Below are 5,752 nucleotides of genomic sequence, written 5' to 3'. Positions count from 1 at the left end.
CAGAACAGAACAATACAATTACAATACTTTTATGAGAGTAAATATTACTGGTGAAACACAGTTTTTATAATGGTGAAAACAGGAGCACCTTCTCTACATTTTTGACTGAAATATTTAAACGACAAGAAATACTATCACTATGTAATTCATTAATGCAATTTAGCTCCTCTAAATGTTCTAGTCTGGTGAAACAATGCATAGAATTAGGTGACAATATCGGAATTAATTCAAATGCACAAGATAAAGTTTCAGCAACAAAAATGCGCTCGAAAATATTTTACAAGAAAGAAACCTTAGATTCACCTTAAACAACATTCACCCTCTACGTTAGCAGAGAACAGTAGGACAGATAGTGTCACTGGACACTGCGTCACAGAGGCCGATCTCTTCTCCCTCATTATGCAGGCTTACCCACTCATGATGAACTGTCCTCCAGTGATAGTCAGCTGCCATCACCGACTCAGGTTTCAGACTCAGTTCTGTCACGCCCTCTGCAGCCAGAGGGCGCTCCTTCTCTGTCCTGTCCCTAGTTTCCGGTCTGCTGTCCTTCCTGTCCCTCTCTTTCCCTTGGGCTATATATTTCCGGGTCTTGCACTCTGTCCTGGCTCAGCATTGACGTTCGGATGTCCTGAGACCCGCCTAGCACCAGGGCGCCCCACGTCCGCTCCTTGAGGGCATAGGTTTCTATACGGGCCTTTTTCCCGTCTCGCCGCTTCGCATATGGGTCTTTTTCCGCTCTCCTGCTCCCCACGGTTAGTCCCTTTGGACGTCCGTGACAGAATGCTGAGCCACCTACTGACCCCGCGAGCGGCGTTTTTTTTTTGTCTTGCCGCAGTTTTTTTTTTCTTGTTCTCTGGGCTGTTTTTTTTTTTTCAGTTCCTCTATTCTAATCACTGGATATCACTCCGATCTTCCGTGCCTGTGAGTGGGTCCTGCACCTGGCTTTCCTCGGGTAGATCACTCCGATATCAGTGATTGAATGTTGAGCTGGCTTTCCTATTCTTATTACTGGATATCACTCCGAGCTTCTGTGTCTGGAGCGGGTTTTCGTGCCTGGCTCTTCCTGGTCTTGCTCTCTCCGATATCAGTGATAGAATGGTAAGCTTTCTGCCGTTCCTCCATTCTTTTCGCTGGATATCACTCCGGGCATCTGTGTCTGTGAGCGGACTTCGGTCTGGCTTTCCTCAGGTTGTCCACTCCGATATCAGCGTTAGAATGTGAACGTGCCTATTGCCTTGTCTGCGGTATTTTTCCCCGGGGTTTTTTGCTGTTTTTTCTTGTTTTTTGCCTTTTGTTTTGATTTTTTTTTCTTCTTCCTGGTTTCCCCTCCTTTTTGTTCCCCCCTGTGTCTCGGAACTTTGGTTCCTACCTGTTTTTGGTTCCTATCTGTTTTGTGTGGTTTGTCTCCCTGGTCTTTCCCAGGTTTTTGTCTGTTGTGTTTGTGCTTGTGTTCTTTTTTGTTTTTAGTCTCCGGAGCTCTTCTCTACCCCCCCTTCCTCCACCCAATAAAGGTTTTTACCCCGGAGGAAGGGGTAGCTCTCAGCCGTGGATTCCCGGAGGTTTCCTTTCAGTTAAATGAGGTTTTTCCTCCCCCCAGTGCTGGGCAGCTCATTTATTTGTATGGGCGTCGGGAGCCGCCCATGAAGGGGGGGGGGGGTACTGTCACGCCCTCTGCAGCCAGAGGGCGCTCCTTCTCTGTCCTGTCCCTAGTTTCCGGTCTGCTGTCCTTCCTGTCCCTCTCTTTCCCTTGGGCTATATATTTCCGGGTCTTGCACTCTGTCCTGGCTCAGCATTGACGTTCGGATGTCCTGAGACCCACCTAGCACCAGGGCGCCCCACGTCCGCTCCCTGAGGGCATAGGTTTCTATACGGCATTCCTGAACTCTTTGCACTATGAGCCCGGGCCTTTTTCCCGTCTCGCCGCTTTGCATATGGGTCTTTTTCCGCTCTCCTGCTCCCCACGGTTAGTCCCTTTGGACGTCCGTGACAAGTTCATGTACATATTATACCTTAATTGTACCTGCCACTGCATTACAATCATTTGATCAAAACAACTGCTAGACAATTATCAAATATTTCCTTTCTTCTTTTAGCAGATAGAAAATAAGTATTTATTCCTTTCCTCTCCTACCAGTCTTTGCAAGCCACCCAGTTTTCTCTGAGCCAGTGTGAGGTATGAGGCAGTCAAGAGCACTCTAAAGAGCTGGATTAAAGCTCCAGACTCTTTGGTGACGTAAGTTGGAATCCCACTACTGCCAAATATCTCCAACTATCTCTGTGTTAAGAAGCACTTAATTTTTTGTTGTTACATCCCTTGATTTAAACCAATTTCATACCAATACATTTAAATAACCACACTGTTCTTACGGCATTGCTTTGCCTGGCAAAAAAATAACATGACACCTCCTTTAAAACACACATTTTCTACGGAGGGAAAAGGAGAACTCGTGCCATTCAAGCGTGATGTCATTTTCTCACGCTCATTTTAAGATGCTTGTGATCGAATCTATGATCCTTATGAGTGCGCTCACCCTCCATAAAGGTACCACAGATATAATGTGCCACGTTTTCAGAGAATTGCTTTAAATACAGGTCAGAAGAAGGCGACAAAATGTCCGCTAGGCAGTTCAGCGATGTCAACGGTGTTCTCTGTTGTTTAGGTGTAGAGTGCCAGCCGTTACAACCAGGAACCAGACAGTTTCAGGCATCAAAAAGACTTCCCCAAAACCATGATTCTCTCCTTGCTCCGATGATGGCATTTAGACATTTCCTGCAACAAAGCCACAATACGGTCTCCAACAACATGAGTGAAAAGCTTGTTCCCTACCCCTGCAATCCTTCTCAAAGAAGGACCAAGTGTGCTCAGTGTTAAATGCACTGTTCATTATTAATAATAATAATAAACTTTACTTTATATAGCACCTTTAAAGGTGGCTTCTCAAAGCACTTTGCAGAATGAGAACAATACAATGAAAAAATACACAAGATAAGCAGGATGAGAATACACAGTTAAAGGAGACAGTAGATGGTGGTACTAAATACAGTAGGAGCAAAGGGGTAAAGAATAGTTCATTAAAGGCTCTTCTAAAGAAGGAGGCTCTGAGTCTGGATTTGAAGGAATTTAGACAAGGTGACTCTCTGATATCCTTAGGGATAGAGATCCAGAGGTTGGGGGAATAACCGGAGAAGGCCCTGTCACCCGTAGAGTGTAGACGGGCTTGGGGGACAGATAGGAGACCAGAATTAGAAGAGCCAAGGTTGCGATTAGGGGAGCAGGGCAATAAGAGCTCAGACAGTTACTGAGGTGTCAAGCCATGGAGAGGCTCATAGGTGAGCATGAGGATTTTGAAGTCAACATGAAACTTGACAGGAAACCAGTGCAAGGACTACAGGATAGGAATAATGCGATCACCGACCAGGTCCAGTGCTAATTTCTCCCTTGTGGCCGCTGGTTCATTTTCGACTGTCGACTCAGAAGAAGTCCTCTATTTGACTTGATCAACACCAATCCCTAGAGGATTTCGAAAGGCTGAATCAAAATAACATGTGACTCTGGGGGGACTCCAACCCACAACCTTTGAATGACTTCATTCTATTAACATCTAGAAGTCCAACACGCCCTCCATTGCACCACAGAGCCAACACTTGTGCTAAAACATAAAACACCTGCAGAAAGCTGTAACACATGCATATCCTTTCATCCTTAAATTGAGCTCCATAAATATTGGCAGTGATTGGCCTGGTGTTTATGAATAGATACCACGGGGATTCACACCCAGGATCTCTTGTTTTTTAGTCAGGCACACTAACCAGCTAAGCCATGGCACCAAACATGCAAAATGTTATCTACAGCTTCAAACATCTATGAGAAACAGGCAGCTTTGCAGTGTTACACCTGCTGGCTCAAAAGGTTAACCTTTTCAAAGATGAAGATCGGGAGAGGATTTCTTTGTCAATTCAATCAAACGTTTCAGAAATGCTGAAAGATTGGTGTGTCTCATGCACAGAACAGGCTCTTGTTTGCTTACAAATAGAATTAATTTCTTACTCCAATCTACTCAACTTAAGTTTTTGCTAATCATTTTGTTTAATTGCTTCCTACTGTATACTGCGCTGATTACTGCACTGTTCAATTTCCAGTTGATTTTCATGTCTTGTTTTGTAAGACAAAGAGGCTGTTCAAAACGTTACCTCACACTTCAGCTGCTCTTTTATTTCCAAAGGTGCAGAGAGAGATACTACAACAGGTAACACCCCGTGAGAAATATCATGAGCATCTGTAAAACCTCTCTACCTGCAAACTCCCCACACTGACATGTGTGAGGAGGGTTTTAAAGGGACATTTTGAAGTGTAGAAACATTTTATCGTTCCGTAATTTTCTGTGCAGTTTGTTCCCCTTCAACTCTGCCCAACAACAGAGCTAGTGTTTAATACGACAAGAGTAAAGGCACACTGCACATCTGCAAAAGACCACATCCGAGTTTAGTTACAGCAACATCAGAGATTGAAAGGTACAGTAGGTAGTTTCAGATCACTTTTTTATTCAAGTTTCAAGCAACCCTGAATACCTTCTCAAGAAAAATGTGAGAATCCCAGCTAAATCCAGTACGATAGCTGCACTGATCTACAGTATACAGTTAGAACACTGTTTGTGCGTTAAAAGAAGACACACCGCCCAGAGCATTTCTAAAACAGGAATTACACATTTCGGAATGCACCCTCCTTTATAAATTAAATAAAAGGTCTGAAGTCTGCTCCAAAGAAGAACTATATTCAGAGCTGCCAAAGAAGTTGAGATTTCACCAAGTGACAGGAAATATCTCATAAAACGAAGGTACAGTTGTTTCCATGTCGGACAAGAGCTAAAGCCCAGTGTTCGTTGATCGAGTAATGTGAGGAAGGAACATGCTGCAGAAGGTATTGTGGCTGAGTGGTCTAAGATGCTGGATTTTAGGCTCCAGTCTTTTCGGAGGCATGGGTTCAAATTCCGCTGCTGCCAGGTTCTTCTATGTTAAGACCTTGCTTCCGATGAGAATTTAATCACTTAAGAATTTATTCGACAGTCTGTCGAGAGATTGCGATATCTTTCAAGATAGTCTTTGTCAGCTCAACATCAAGGCAGAAAAAAGCTTTAATTTTGTCACGGAACCTATACGTGGAATAGGAGGATCCTTATGCGTGACCGGAATCCCACAGGACGCAGAGTAGCAAAGGGACAATCCAAAAGACAAAATCCAAAGGCTGGGTCGATAAGGGAGGCAGAGAGTCCGGTAATATTCAAAAACAATTCAAAAGACAAAATCCAGAAGGCGAGGTCAAGAGGCGGAAGCAGAAGATTCGTAACGGGAGATCAGTCGAAAGGTTTGGAAACGCACACTGGAGAATACTATGAAAGGCTTCTCAATAGTGAGCATGGGAAGGTGTGCGAAGGGGGTTTAAATACTGAAAGGAAAGCGGTGTGATTGGATGATTGGTTAGGGAGTGAGAATTTGAGGAATCTGCTGCATGTGAGAATGTGCTGGGTTCAATCAGGGATGAGATTGGGAAGCTGAGGTTCCGGGAATGTAACGTCGTTTGCGAGGGAGAGTGTGGAATGTGACAGGGACAGAACAGCTTTTCTGAGTAAGAGAATGTGGGGCGTGACAAATTTGTCATCTCAACAGAAATGCTCATTGACCCTTTCAGCTTCATGCGGGTAACAACAGCTGCCAAGATAACTTTTCAGTCAGTGCGAATCGTAGTGTGCTGTCT

The sequence above is a fragment of the Atractosteus spatula genome, chromosome 10 (genome assembly GCF_055471065.1).
Source record: "Atractosteus spatula isolate fAtrSpa1 chromosome 10, fAtrSpa1.hap1, whole genome shotgun sequence".
NCBI classification, from domain to species: domain Eukaryota; kingdom Metazoa; phylum Chordata; class Actinopteri; order Semionotiformes; family Lepisosteidae; genus Atractosteus; species Atractosteus spatula.
Note: the sequence above shows the minus strand (reverse complement) of the source record.